Source organism: Mustela putorius, unplaced genomic scaffold (assembly GCF_011764305.1).
Source record: "Mustela putorius furo isolate JIRA1106 unplaced genomic scaffold, ASM1176430v1.1 tig00000228_pilon_pilon_pilon, whole genome shotgun sequence".
Classification (NCBI taxonomy): Eukaryota; Metazoa; Chordata; class Mammalia; order Carnivora; family Mustelidae; genus Mustela; species Mustela putorius.
Window position 1 is genome coordinate 20,591,288 of NW_025421322.1, and position 15,430 is coordinate 20,606,717.

Below are 15,430 nucleotides of genomic sequence, written 5' to 3' on the forward strand. Positions count from 1 at the left end.
ACGCCGAAAAATGGTGGTGTAACGTAATTATTTCTTCATGTGGGCTTAGGCAGTCTGGCTTCAAGCTGCAGTGGCCTAATTGGCTCTGTTGCTTGAATATTTCTCATAGAACCTGGGTAAAGGGGAAATATCCACCCAGGGAAAAGTATTTTTAATGGTGAAAAGTAAAATATAAAAGAGCAAGGAAGTCCCATTGCACAAGCACATCTCAGGTCTTTGCTTGCATCCTGTCTACTAACCTCTCATTCATCAAACTCAAAGTCATGAGAAGACACACTCTGTCTTCTATAGGAGGCACTGCAAAGATAGATGGCAAAGGGTATGAACACAGAAATGAGTGAAGAATTGGGGCCAGTATCTCCCTCCTAACAGGAGAGGAAAGGTCAATCCTCTCAGGTAGCTTAGACCTAAAAGGACTCATACTAAGGTGTTGGTTGTTACCAGAGTGGTTCATGGAGCCTTGCTTTGGCTGAACTATGCTTGATTCCCCATGTTGGCCACAGAAATGACCTTGCCTTGCCTCTTGTTACTGCTTTAGAAGGATGATGACCAAAGGCCAGCCATGAGCCAAAGATTCTAAGCAAGAGTGGAATCTCTACCTTTCCCCTTCCTCCATATTCCTCCAAAGCAAAAATGTATCCACCTTTTCTATTTTAAATATGAATTGATGATACAACAACCTACAGAGTTATCTGATTCAGAAACCTAAACTTCACCCTTGATTCTTCTTTTCATTTTAATCCCTTTATCCCATTTGTTTGAAGTCTCGGTGATCTAACCTGAAAAGACATACTCTTTCACTCTCTCAGGTGCCTTCTTTGAGAACCTTCTTGTTTCTCGAGTGGATCACCACAGTGATCTTACCTGGTCTGCCTGTCACTGTCCCGTCTCTCACCTCCCAAGGCTATCTATTACACTGCAGTCAAATTCCTTTGGAAAAAGCAAATTAGATTATGTCCAAACCTGCTTAAGGAAAAATTGAAGGATAGGTGTTTGTTTTGTTCTGTTTTGTTTTGAGGACAATCTTCAAATCTTTATCATGGCATTCAAGGACCTCTGAAATCTTGCTCACTTTCCAGCTTCAACCCTCTCTACCCCAATCACACTGGGCCACACATTCTTTAAACATTCCGCTCACTGCAGTAACTGAATATGTTTGTCCCTGCTGTTCCATATGCTTGGAATGCCCTTTCATATGTCCTCTGCCAGACCAAAATTTCTTTTTTTCCCCTCCTTCTGAAGGTTTTACAATGCATTTTGTTCATTTTACTTTATTTTATGAGACCAAAATTTCTAATTGTTACCCTCAAACATCACTGTCCTTTTAGAATTAATCATTCTCTCCATGTTTCCATGGTGCTTTCTTCATCACATTCTCATAGTGCAGGCCACACATAAATGTGCATGTATTGATTGCTCACAGAAACCCCAGGAAGAAAGAAGAGCATCAATAACTCCTGCACAATGCAGAAAACTCTGCAGAGAGCACTTAGCCTGGAAGCTGCTCTTTCCCTTCTCGAGGTCCAGCGTGTCCTCTAGGATCCCTTATACCACTACCTTTCAGTAGAGTTTCTATGTGTAACAGACAGTAGTGCAGAGCAGGCCTCGGAGGTTAGTGAGCATCCTATGGTCCAGCTCTGCACGCATATGTGCAATAGTAAATTAGGAATAGTAATAGCTTGGGGTATAGGGAACTATCTAGTGACAATTTAAAACCTGAACCTTAAGAGCAATAACAGAAAAAGAGAGTGACAATTCTGTGTAATAATATGTCAGCCTTGGAATAAAAGATGAAGCAAATGGTCTAGCATGGGGCCAGTTCCAATCACCAAAGGGACTGAGAAGCAGACCTAGAATCTGGAGATAAACTGAGAAGAGCTAGACCTCACCATGATGGTGACATCCCACTGGGTGACACCATTAACCAGATGGCTCACATTATAATTGGGTTTTAGTTAGCTCTGTGTGTTAGTTATAGCTTAGTTACTAAACTGTAATACTATATATACATAAATAATCAACACACATATATTTACTTATTAGTATCTATTTGTGTATTATATTGAATCTATTTTTTAAAGATTTATTTATCTATTTGAGAGAGAGAACGTGTGTGCATGAGCAGGAAGAGGGGCAGAGGGAGAGGGGAAGCTGGTTCCCTGCTGAGAGGGAAGCCTGACGCAGGGCTCAGTCTCAGGACCACCAAGAGTGAGATGCTTAACTGGCTGAGCCACCCAGGTGCCCCCTACATCTAATCTATTTTAAGGTATGGGTTCAAAAAGGCTATTTAATTCTTTTCGTTTTTTTAAAAATGTTATCAAGTTCTGAATAGAAAACACTAGAGCATTTTACTGAAGTTAGAATGGTCCCATCTTGAGGTACCTGGGTGGCTCAATCGGTTAAGCATCTGCTTATGGCTCAGGTCATGATCCTGGGGTCCTGAGATTGAGCCCAATGTTGGGGATCCTCCTTGAGGGGATTCTGCTTCTCCCTCTCCCTCTGACCCTCCACCCTGCTCATGCTCTTACTTCCTCTCTCTCTCTCTGAAATGAATTAAAATAAAAAGAAAGAACGGACCCAGCTCTAAATTAAAATAACAATCTATTTCAGAGCACGTAGTCCAGACACATCATTTCGGAACAGGGTGGCTGAAACAATGTGTTTCCTTTTTTGGGTGGGCCACGCCTCAAGACAGTTCCTCACAGATTATCTTAAAGTTCTTCACAGTTCTATTCAGCTGTGAAGCTGCCAAAGCAGTCATCCTGCTCTAGTTACTGTAGAGCCCAGCGAGGTCGGTTCTGGCACACCATGGTTCCACAGCCAGTGCTCGCTCATCTACAAGCCCTGGGACCTGCAGGATGCCGCCGATACACCCCAGTCTGGACTGAAAACAGATGTGCTCCCAGGAGCATGACACTAAGTTGCTCCTGGGACTAGGGCCTCAAGGGACTCCTGGGGGGCTATCCCCAGTCAGTAGAGCATGGGATGGGGATAGTCCTTAAGGCAGAGAGTTCATTACTTTTTCCCAACATGCTGTAGCACATTTCTAGTCCGGCCAGCTTCTAGGAGGCTGAGTAATGAAAAGGAAATCATACATGTCCGAATCAGCAGTGTCCATGCACACACAGTTGAATAAGGTGAAGCGATCTGGAATTTTTATTCTGGCTTTAGGTATTTGTTTCCTTCTCATTCTTTCGTTAATCCACTAGCTGAGGGAAATTCTGTGTCACAAGCCCAGAAGTAAATGCAAGCATTGCTTTCCAGCACCAAATTCTTTTTGCATCAAAAAGCATACTTTTTGCCCCATAATATGTAGCATTAATACAAGACTTATTTTCTGTCTTATGTAATGAATGATCTCAAAGCCAGTATCCCAGCAGGGGAATTATACAATGGGAGTCAACGCTCACCAAATTAGGTGGGGAATCCACTGTATCCATTATTTCAGCCCAAACAGCTGTTTACTCCACAACTTGGTAACCAGGAAAAGACCCATGGATGGCAACCCTTTTCATTTCAGTGGCCCTTTCCGTGGCAATGATGTTAACAGCATACAGTTACTCAGGCCAGCCCAGAACAAGACACCTGTGGTATAAGATAATATCACATTGCATCAGTGTGAAACTTTGGCTGAACACCACTTGCTTGGATCCAAATGTCTTTCAGCCAACTTGTTTTAAGATGTTTGTGCCATTTTCTGTGGGTGGAAGGACAGAGCTGAGATTTCCTTTCGTGTGTTTGAGGTTCACTGCAGAAACATTGGCTATCAAGGCACCATGTGGGCCCAACCATTGGATGTTTAAAAAGCACTCTGTGGGGCGCCTGGGTGGCTCAGTGGGTTAAGCCTCTGCCTTCAGCTCAGGTCATGATCTCAGGGTCCTGGGATCGAGTCCCGCATCGGGCTCTCTGCTCATCAGGGAGCCTGCTTCCCCCCTTCTCTCTCTCTGTCTGCCTCTCTGCCTACTTGTGATCTTTCTCTGTTAAATAAATAAATAAAATCTTAAAAAAAAAAAAAGCACTCTGTGTATGTACCCATGTAAGAAATCTCTTATACCCAGCACTTTTTTAAAGGTGGACATAAATTCAAAACAAATACTACAATATTTGTCAATTCCCAGGATATCCAGATTTTGAGTGTGTAATTTAATTTAATAAGCATTTCTTGGGCCCCATTATGTATAGAAGTTCTACACTAGACATTCATAGTATTAGAGATAAAGTTACAACATATAAGAGGTAAGACACGTATACAAAATACTAACAAATATGGAAAAATGCTGAAAGAAGAGATTTGAAAAATACTTTGCTATAGGGTTCTGAATGACCAATACCAAGGTGAAGGGAAGGAGCGAAGACTCGAATAGCCACTGGTCATCGCTCTTTCTCTCATTGATACCAGATACGAAAAATGACCGTATCAATGTTTTTTTTCAGATGAGCTATGAAGAATCCACTTGGTTTTTCGCCTATAGAAAGGAGGAGAGGAGAACATTCCAGATGGAGGGGAAAATACAGACAATGACACAAGAAAAGTCACATTACTACCAGGGGGAAAAAAAAATGGTTTTGTATGATTTGAAGACGTTTACATGGAATTAGTGTCTTGGAGACAGGCGATTCATGCCTTGCCAAGGCTGAAAAGTCAAGATGAGAAACTTCTATTTAATGCAGGGATAGCAATCAAAATTGGGAACCGTTATGATTCGACAGGCCTTCAGGAAAACGAATGCACACCTGTTGGGAAGTATGTGGCTTTGGGCCAGAGGGATCCGAGCTCCAAATTTAACTCCTCCAGCTACACACTGAACGACCCTGTGTTTGTCCCTTAACCTCTCTGCGCCTCAGCTTCCTCAACAGTGAATGGACATAGAAAACCCACACTGGATGTACAAATCCATGGACATGAAGAATACCGACTCCAGAACACTGGCTACTTCAAGGGACGGAAGGTTGGGGCTTGGTCCTGGGAATAGATCACAAAGGAAACTTCGCTTTCACTGAAGCAAATACCACAAGAGTTTAGCATTTTCACTTCTAGGTGGTGAGAATATTTTTATCACTTCCAACTTGTGTAAATGTTTGGGATATTTTGTAAATAAAAAAATAAGCCCAATCTGTAGTCATGGTTGCTGGATATAATGTTTATGAAGTGTGTGATACAGGCCCTGGCACATAGCAGGTTTTCATAAAGGGAAGCTATTTCATTGTTGTTTTTACAATGCAACAATGGGGGCAGTGGAATAGAAAATACAGGATAAAAGAGAAACACAATAAAATTATAGGGCACAGAGGACTTCCACTTACAGCCAAGATGGAATAACAGGAACTAGTTTGGTCTTCCCTCTTAAAACAACTGAAAAAATGGACAAATACATGAAACATTTTTTTTTTTTTTTAAGACAGGTGACATCAGACAATGAAGGGGAGGATTCTCAGAAAGCTGGAAAACAAATGAGGGGAACTCTATGATGGCCCCAACTTATTGCTTGGAAGGAGCTTCTAGGGCTTGAGGTAGGGAAGGGAACTCTGGTAGATCCCAGTGGTATCTGTGACTTGGGAAGACAAAGATGGCAGTAATAGGGCCAGTCTCCCAAGCCCCTACAGTTGCATGGGAGAACAGATAAGAAGAGCGGGCTGGGCAGAGAGGACTCTGCATTTGTAGATGATCCTCCTGTGTATTGAGCTGAGTAATGGCCAGTACATGTAGGAAGCTCCCTGTAGCCAGGAAAAAACCACCTGGAAGCCCTTAAGATCTCACTTAGGACCAGGAAGATTGAGTGATCATACAAGGAATAGAAAATGTCATAATTCATAAGGCATAATGTGGAGTGCTCAGAAGGGTTTCACTTTGCTGGTAGGGAAAAAATTAATCTTGGACTGAGTGCTGCTCTGGTTCTGCCTAACAAAGCTTTATAGCAAACTCCAAAAGAATCAAACCATTTCCAATTTCCAAGTAACTTAGCTACATTCCAGAACAAAGTTTCCAAATATTTATAGGCATATAAAAATATACAGAACCCAACAAGGTGAAACTTATAATATTTAAGGATTAATCTAACAGAAGAGGAATAATACTTATATGCTGAAAACCATAAATGTTGCCAAAGTCAGTTTAAGCAGACTTGAAAAATGGAGAGATATACTATCCCCATGGATCTGAAGGCTTGGTATTTTAATATAGCAGTTTCCTGCAAGTTGATTTATATATTCAATGCAATCCCAGTCAAAAGCTTTGGAAATATGATGGACCTAGAATAGCCAATACAACTTTCAAAGTAAAGAACAAACATTATACTTCTTGATCTCAAGACATATCATGGAGTCAGTGATCAAGACAGTATCATAATGACATCAACATAGACAAACTGGTCAGTGGTACAAAATAGAAGAGTCCAGAAACCAATGACACACACCTGTGGCCAACTGATAGCAAAAAAGTGGAGACAGATTTTCTCTTAAATGGTGTGGAATTATTTTCTAACCATATGCAAAAGGAAAAAAAAAAGAGGAATTTCCATCTTGAGCCATATTACAAAAATTAACTGGAAGATGGTGGAGGAGTAGGAGAACTAAGTGTTCAGCTATATAGTTATCAAACCATTCTGAACACCTTCAAACTCAACAAGAGAGTGAAGAGAAAAAGAGCAGCAATTCTAGGAACAGAAAAGCAACCACTTTCTGGAAGGTAGGATGTGCGGAGAAGTGAATCCAAGGTGATATATAGGAAGATAGACAGTGGTGTGGGGGAGGGCTGGCTCCCGGCAAGTGATAGAGCTGCGGAACACAAAATCAGAATTAGAAGTCTGCTCCACTGAGGGATATCGCTCTCCAGTGGTTAAGTGGTGGGTGGTATCCTCATGGGGACAGTGTGGTCTCAGGACCCATGGAGACACAAAAAGACCAGGGTCATCTGGGTTTAGCAGAGACCCCAGGTATCAGAGTGGAGAAGCCAGCGGTAGAGATGGAGCCAAGGAGGGGCTCTCAGCTTGGGGTTACCTTAAACTGTGTTCCAAGGCACAGTTGGACCACTGCTCTCTGAGCAGGGACCCCACAAGTGGCAGATCCAGGGAGACTCACCTTCCTCCTCCAGGAGGAGTGGTGCAGGAACATGCAGCAGGAATCTGCTAGGTTTGGAGACTCCAAACAGGGCTGTGCTCCAGAGATAGAAATGCTTGGTCACAGGCCAGGTGATCAGAGTGTGGTTGGAGACCAGGAGATGGGAGGGATTGACCGCCTTTTTTTTTAAGGCACATTGAGGAGTGGGCCCCTGAGCTCTTGGTTCCTCCAGGCTGGAGACTAGGAGGCCACATCCTCCCGTCTTCCAAAGCTCTACAGAGAGCGTTCAGGGAACAAAAACTCCCAAGCATGACCAAGTAGGTTACTTAGTCTGGCCCCTGGCAAGGGGTGCAATTCTGCCTCAGGCAAAGACATTTGAGAATCACTGCAACAGGCCCCTCCCCAGAGAAGATCAGCAAGAACATCTGCCAAGACCAACTTCACTGATTCAAAGAGAACTGTGGCACTTCAGAGCTAGGGGAATGCAACATACAGAATTCATGGCTTTTTTTCCCTGTGATTCTTTAGTCTTACAAAGTTAAATTTCTTTAATTTTAATTTTTAAATTTCTTTAATTTAATTTTTTAAATTTAAATTTTAATTTTTTCTTATTCTATTTAAAAATTTTTTTTATTTTTTTTAAAGATTTTGTCAGAGAGAGAGAGAGAGCGAGCACAGGCAGACAGAATGACATGCAGAGGCAGAGGGAGAAGCAGGCTCCCTGCTGAGCAAGGAGCCCAACGTGGGACTCGATCCCGGGATGCTGGGATCATGACCTGAGCTGAAGGCAGCTGCTTAACCAACTGAGCCACCCAGGCATCCCTATTTTTTAAAATTTTTAAAAAACTTCCTATTTTAACCTTTTTAGACTATTTTATCTTATCAATACCTTTGAAAAAAATCCTTTTTAATTTTCATTGTTACAGTCATGTTCTATCCCTTTATTATATTTAACCTTATTCTTTGTATACACATAGCCTTTTCTTTCTTCAAAATTTTGGGATACAGTTTCTTCTAACAGATCAAAATATACCCTAAGTCTAGCACATGGCTTTGTTCTGGTCTCCAGCCTGGTCACATTCTTTCCTTTTTTTTTTTTTTTCTTTTCTTTTTTTCAACCAGCTTCTTATCTTCTCAATTCCTTTTTTAGAATCTTTTTTTAGTTTTCATCTTTAAAGTAGTATTCCATCCCTTCATTGTGTCTACCCTTATTTTTGTGTGTGTATATATATATGTTTTTCTTTCTTTAAATTTCGGGAGGCAGTTTCTTCTAACAGACCAAAATACACCCCAAATCAAGTGTGTGGCTCTGTTCTATTCACCAGTCTAATAGACCAGTCTAATATATATATATATATATATATATATATTAGTCTAATATACATATAGTCTAATATATATATTAGACTAATATATATATATATATATATATTTTTTTCCCTCTCCTTTCTTCTCCCTACCAGCTTTGCATCTCTTCTGATTTGGTTAGTATATATTTTTCTGAGGTCACTGGGGTCATTTTGGCACTTTGTTCTCTCACTCATCTATTCTCATTTGGATAAAATGACAAAGTGGGAAAACTCACCTCAAAAAAAAAGAACAAGAGGCAATACTGATGGCTAGGGACCTAATCAATACAGACATTAGTAAGATGTCAGAATTAGAGTTCAGACTGATGATTATCAAGGTGCTAGCTGGGCTCGAAAAAAGCATGGAAGATACTAGAGAATTCCCTCCTGGAGAAATAAAATCCCTTTCTGGAGAAATAAAAGAACTAAAATCTAACCAAGTTGAAATAAAAAAAAAAACTATTAATGAGGTACAATAAAAAATGGAGACTCTTACTGCTAGGATAAATGAAACAGAAGAGAGAATTAATGATATGGGAGACCAAATGATGGAGAATAAAGAAGCTGAGAAAAAGATAAACAACTACAGGACCACGAAGGGAGAATTTGAGAGATAAGTGATACCATAAGATGAAACAATATTAAAATAATCGGGATCCCAGAAGAAGAAGGAGAGAAAGGGGAAGAAAGTATATTGGAGCAATAATTATAGCAGAGAATTTCCCGAATTTGGGGAAGGGAACAAGCATCAAAATCCAGGAGGCACAGAGAATCCCCCTCAAAATCGATAAAAATAGGTTCACACCCTATCATCTAATAGTAAAACTTACAGTGACAAAGAGAAAACCCTGAAAGCAGCTTGGGACAAGAAGCTAGTAACATACAATGGCAGAAATATTAGATTGGCAGCAGACCTACCCACAGAGACCTGGGAGGCCAGAAAGTATTGGCCTGATATATTCAGAGCACTAAACAAGATAAATATGCAGCCAAGAATACTGTATCCACCTAAGCTGTCACTGAAAATAGAAGGAGAGATAAAAAGCTTCCAGGACAAACAAAAACTAAAAGAATTTGCAAACACTAAACCAGCCCTACAGGAAATACTGTCTGCAGAGAAGACATCCAAATGTCCAATAGACACATGAAAAAGTGCTCAACATTACTCAGCATCAGGGAAACACAAATCAAAACCACAGTGGGATACCACCTCACACCAGTCAGAATGGCTAAAACTAATCAGTCAGGAAACAACAGGTGTTGGCGAGGATGCAGAGAAGGGGGATCCCTCCTATACTGTTGGTGGGAATGCAAGCTGGTGCAGCCACTCTGGAAAACAGTATGGAGGTTCCTCAAAAAGTTGAAAATAGAGCTACATTATGACCCAGCAATCACACTACTGGGCATTTACCCTAGAGATACAGATGTAGTGATGCAAAGGAGCAAGTGCACCTGGATGTTTATAGCAGCAATGTCCACAATAGCTAAACTATGGGAAGAACCTAGATGTCCATCAACAGGTGAATGGATAAAGAAGAGGTGGTATATATACATAAAATGGAACACTATGTAGCCATCAAAAAAAAAAACGAAATCTTGCCATTTGCAACAACGTGGATTGAACTAGAGGGTATTATGCTGAGCGAAATAAGTCAATCAGAGAGAGACAATTATCATATGATCTCTCTATATGAGGAAGTTGAGAGGCAGAGGGAAAGGATGGAAAAAAATGAAAACAAGATGGGACCAGGGAGGGAAACAAACCATAAGAGACTTTTTTTTTTTTTTTTTTTTTTTTTTTTTTTTAAAGATTTTATTTATTTATTTGACAGAGAGAAATCACAAGTAGTCGGAGAGGCAGGCAGAGAGAGAGAGACACGGAAGCAGGCTCCCTGCTGAGCAGAGAGCCCGATGCGGGACTCGATCCCAGGACCCTGAGATCATGACCTGAGCCGAAGGCAGCGGCTTAACCCACTGAGCCACCCAGGCGCCCCCATAAGAGACTCTTAATCTCATGAAACAAACTAAGGGTTGCTGGGGGATGGGTGGGGATGGATAGGGTGGCTGCGTTATGGACACTGGGGAGCGTATGTGCTATGGTGAGTGCTGTGAATTGTGTAAGACTCGTGATTCACAGACCTGTACCCCTAAGGCAAACAATACATTATATATTAATAAAAAATAAATTAAAATAAGTTAACTGAAGATGAGTCACAGATCTGAATGTGAAGCCTGTAACTGTATGACTTCTGGAAGGAAATATTGGAGAAAATTTTTGTCATCTTCAGTTAGGCAAAAAACTTTCAGATACACCAAAAGCATGATCTATTAAAAAAGTAAATCGGACTCCACCAAATTTTGAGCCTCTCCTCAAAGACACTATAAGAGAATGAAAAGACAAGACACAGACTGAGGGGAAACATTTGCAGATCATATATCTGGCCAAGGGCTTATATAGGATATGTAGACAATTCAATAATAATAATAAATGATTAATAATGATTATTGTCATTAGTTCATTTAATAAATTGTACTTTCAGCAAAAGACTTAGATGCTTCACAAAAGAACATAAATGGCAATTATCACAGGAAAAGATTATGTCACTCTAAAAAGTGCAAAATAACCTTTAGTAATAGAAAGCAGATAGTGGTTTCCTGGGATGACAAGAACAGGGACAGCTGGAAAGCCAATTCTGAGACAACTTTGAAGACTTTCAGGGGTTATGGTGATTTTCACTATCTAGGGTGTTCCATGGAGATACATATGTATTTGTGTGTGTGTTAAAATTGATCAAAGTATACACACTAGGAGCCCAATTATTGTTTGTCAACTTCACCTCAGTAAAGGTGTTAGCATAGGTATAGGGAATATGCTCTTATTGGCAGGAATGAAAGAAATGAGAATTGACTTCCAGCTCTGGGTGACTGATGGATATGTTGGTTCTACAAAAAAGGTGAGAGCAGAAACTGACTGGCTTAAGAAACAAGCACCCCGCTTCACGTGGGGAGAGGGGAGGGAGGGAGGAGCCCGTGCCCCCCATTCTTTGGTGTTTGTTAGGGTCTGGAGGCACTTTCTAGGGCTCTTACCCCTTCAGCTTCCACTTACCATTATTATTTGGGGTGAAGGTCAATGGGGGGAAAGGGAGCCTTTCAAAGAGGAAGTGTAATTTTGAAGCATGTCGTCTTGTCCCTTCTGTGGACTTGGAAGGTCATGCCAGCCAGTTTCCGCTTCAGCTGCAACACCGTGGAAGCCGTGCGGGAGGCCCAGCTACCAGCACCATTGTCAAGGGTCACCCCAAGTCATAAAACCATGCCGCTCATCCATCAGACATCCATCCATCTAGCCATCTAGCTAGCTAGCTATCCATCCATCATCTATCAATCTACCTACCTCCCTATCTATCTACCTATCATCACCCAGGAGGACCTGAAGCACGGTGGTATTGTGGGTACACAGTAAATGCTAGCTGTTATTAGTATCCTCTTTCATGCTTTTAAATTTACTTACAATGTTTCAGACTAGTAATTCTCAGAATGTGCTCCTGGGATCAGCAGCAGGATATCACCTGGGAATATGCAACGAATGCAAATTTTCCTGTTCAGATCTGTGGGTGGGACCCGGCGAGCTGTGTTTTACCAAATTCTCCAGGTAATTCTGATGCACACGGAAGTATGAGAACCGCTGTTCTAGATTATTGGGCTTGCTAAAGTAAATGGGTAACGAGGGAGGCTTTTTCATCTGCTTTGTAATTCTCAGCTGTGTTTGAGACAGCGAAGGCTTCTAGAACCAGCAATAGAGCCCACAGTTCCTTGCTGATTAAATGCTTGTCTTAGGGCAAGATAGGTTTTAACCAAATGTTTTCAATGCCCGCATTATTCTCTGACCATTTTGTTTGCGTTACCTCTATTTCCATACCAATTTCTGTGCTCTCGGAGGGCAGGGCCACAGGGTCTTACAGAGCATTTGCATATGCCATCGTGCCAGAGACATTACTGCCCCCTGCTAAGTCACTGAGAGGGGATGAAAGACTTCTTCTTTTTCAGAAATGGGAAAGTTCCGAAAAATGTTTTTCCACTTTTATTTTTAGGGGTTGAAAATGATAATACGTGACAGAACCGAGTCCATTTTTATTTTAAACCTTTTATCCTCTCTACCCTCCCCTAAATCCTTGCTTTCTCTTTACCTTTGGATTCGTCCTTGAAGTATGTCCGCTCGTGTAGCATCTTGGCTTCGGTTTATACGCTGGGTTTCTCAACTTCATCCGATTTCAGTTCCGTGCAATAAATAATAGCCATTTTAGCTAGAGTTTTAGCTATGAATAGCTTCTCTCCTCATAACTTCATCTTATATTTATTGCCTAAAATGATAGATTGAAAGTCATCACCTAGCAACTGGAACATTTTTCTCTTGTGGTCTAGTTACTTGTAATGATTGACTATTGCTACCGCTTCACTTGCTCGCCCTGGTCAAAAATGGATATAACGAGTCTATAAATAGATGGCCATTTACATACTCAAGATTATCAGTGCAACTTAACTGAAATGAGCTCATTTGTACAAAATACCTTGTCTATCCATTTATTTCTTGCATTATCAAAAGGAGTAGCCAATTCAAGCCTATCTAGGATTTTATACGTATAGTCCTTTATAAGCTCTGTTATCTCAAACACCAGATCTCCAGTTGGAGACTGGCTTTTGTGTTCCCATGAAGAAAGCAGCTGAAACTTAAAGCAAGAAAGAACACAAAAATTTTTATACCGCTTCATGTTCGTTTCTTGTATCGTGCTCTGTCACAAAAAATTAATGCTTTGTACTTTAAAAGAGCCTTTCATCCAAAAACCTCAAAGAACTTTATAAATAAGTAAGCATGATTATTCACATTTACAGGTTGGGAATGATGCACAAAGCTGTTAAAAGTGCATTGTGCATCATTGCCAAACTCAAGAAGAGGCTCATTCTAATTAAATGCATATAAAATGAGTTTGCTTCGTGGTTAAAAATATGTACACGAAGCTCCTCTAGGCCTCACCAGCCCATGGATACTGACAAAAGTTATGATAGTGGTGAGTCCATGTTCCTCTGGTCCTTCTCTCCTACATAGTTCAAGACCTTGGCTTCCTGCAAAGTCTCCTGTTTGTAGCTGGGTGTCCCCAGAGGGCGTTCCTTCCATGCTCATGGACCATCCGTCCCTGCTGAGGCTCCTCTGCTTCCTGAGCTTTCATTCCCCAGCATGTGCTGGAATGCAGTTCCCTCTGCTCTTCTGCAAGACACCGTCCCAAAGGCACCTGTACCCTCTAAATGCCTGGTTGCACCATGTCCAGTGACCTGCCGGGGTCTGGGGAGGAGGGGGTGAAGGCCCTTTCCCCTTTGTGTCATATTCTGGTAGAAGACAGTCCCAGGCAAACCTCTGTAGGTCTACTGTTTTGTAAGTGGCTTTTCTTTCCAAAGTTCTATCGCTTTCTACTTTTCCCTATGGAGAGCTGGGCTCAGAGACGTGTGCTGATGACGAGTATCAGAGTGGACTCAGAACTTTGCATCTTCCATGGCCTTAACTGATGTTGAGGTTCTGTGCAAGTTTTACGTTCAACAAGAGAACCCCAAGGCCGAGTCGACTGTTAGCAGGCTGGGTTCTGGAGAATAAATAGGGACTGCTTGATTTGCTTGTGGATCAGCCTCCCAGAGCACACACCAGGGTGGGTGTGGAGAAGCTGAGCATGGAAACTAGCATAGGACCCCGACATCAGACAAGGCCCCTCTGGGACCAGGATGGACCAAGACAGCGAGTCCACTCAGTGATCACACGGAAAAACAGACAAAATCGGAATATTGTCTAAGCCACAAAAATGGCCCACCATTTTAGTTAGAAGAAGGGGATGCTGTCAGGAAGTGGGGATAATTCTGTGAAGGGGTATCTGCATAAATCTTATCTAGAATTAGGAAGCGATGAGTGGAATCTGAAACTGTAATTTGTAAGTGAGTTGCTTTTGCCTTACTTAGCATCCAGCCCAGAGCAACGCCTCTTCCTTCTTCATTCTTTTCCCAGATTACCTATTAGCTGCCCCCATCCTAGAAATAAGTCCTAATGTCCCCTTACTAAGACTTAGCAGTGTCCTCCATGGCCCGCATTCTTCTCCGTAGTAACGAGCAATAAACCCAATTAATTGTTGAATAGCAGATGTGTTCCTGGACATCTCTGGCTGGAGGGCATCGACATCCAAGTGGACACAACAATGGGCTCCCTTGGCCTCTGGTATTTTGTTGGGTTCCGCCAATGAGAAGAACCAGGAAAAGAAAGAGGCTGAGAAGAGAATGAGGTCATAGTATTTACGGCCGCCATCAATCTCCCTCTCACAAGCCCTGTCCTTTCTGTCCACATTCCAGTGACCACACAGGCTCCCCTGTGCTGTTAGCCCTGAGACACTGCACCAGGCCCTGTTGGTCTCCGACATTCTGATGGCACATTTGTTAATAGTCACTATATTAAAAGCTCTTCTGCTCTCTAATTTGCCAGCACTGTCAATTTATTGCTGGGCCCAAACCTTCTTAATGGAGCCTTCCTATTACGCTCTGACTCTTTTCTCTTAGGATGTGCTCCTCCTAAGACACATTTCAGTCCTCTTCCAAACAGATTGCTGCTTTGTTTGCTTCTCTAGCTTGCCAGGCCCCTCCAAGGTCGGGGGCAATTCTGCTTCGACAAGTTGTCCCTTTCATTGCCCTCGCAAGCTTAATTGGTAGGTTTAGGAAAGACCTTCAGAAATCGTTAAATTTCAAGATCAGCTGACTGAGAAGTCTTTCCTTTCCTCTTCTGCATCAGAAAACTGCACACCAGTTGTGGAAATTAAGTCCCAGAGAAAAGAATTTGATTATGCAGATGTACTTCTGCAGAACAAACCCATTCTCACTATGAAGAAAATACAGGGAATATTAAACAAACACATCAATGGCTCTAACCATGGATTACCGAAGAGATCACCCTTAATTAATGCATTAAAATTTTTTCAGCATTTAATCTTTTTTTTTTTTAA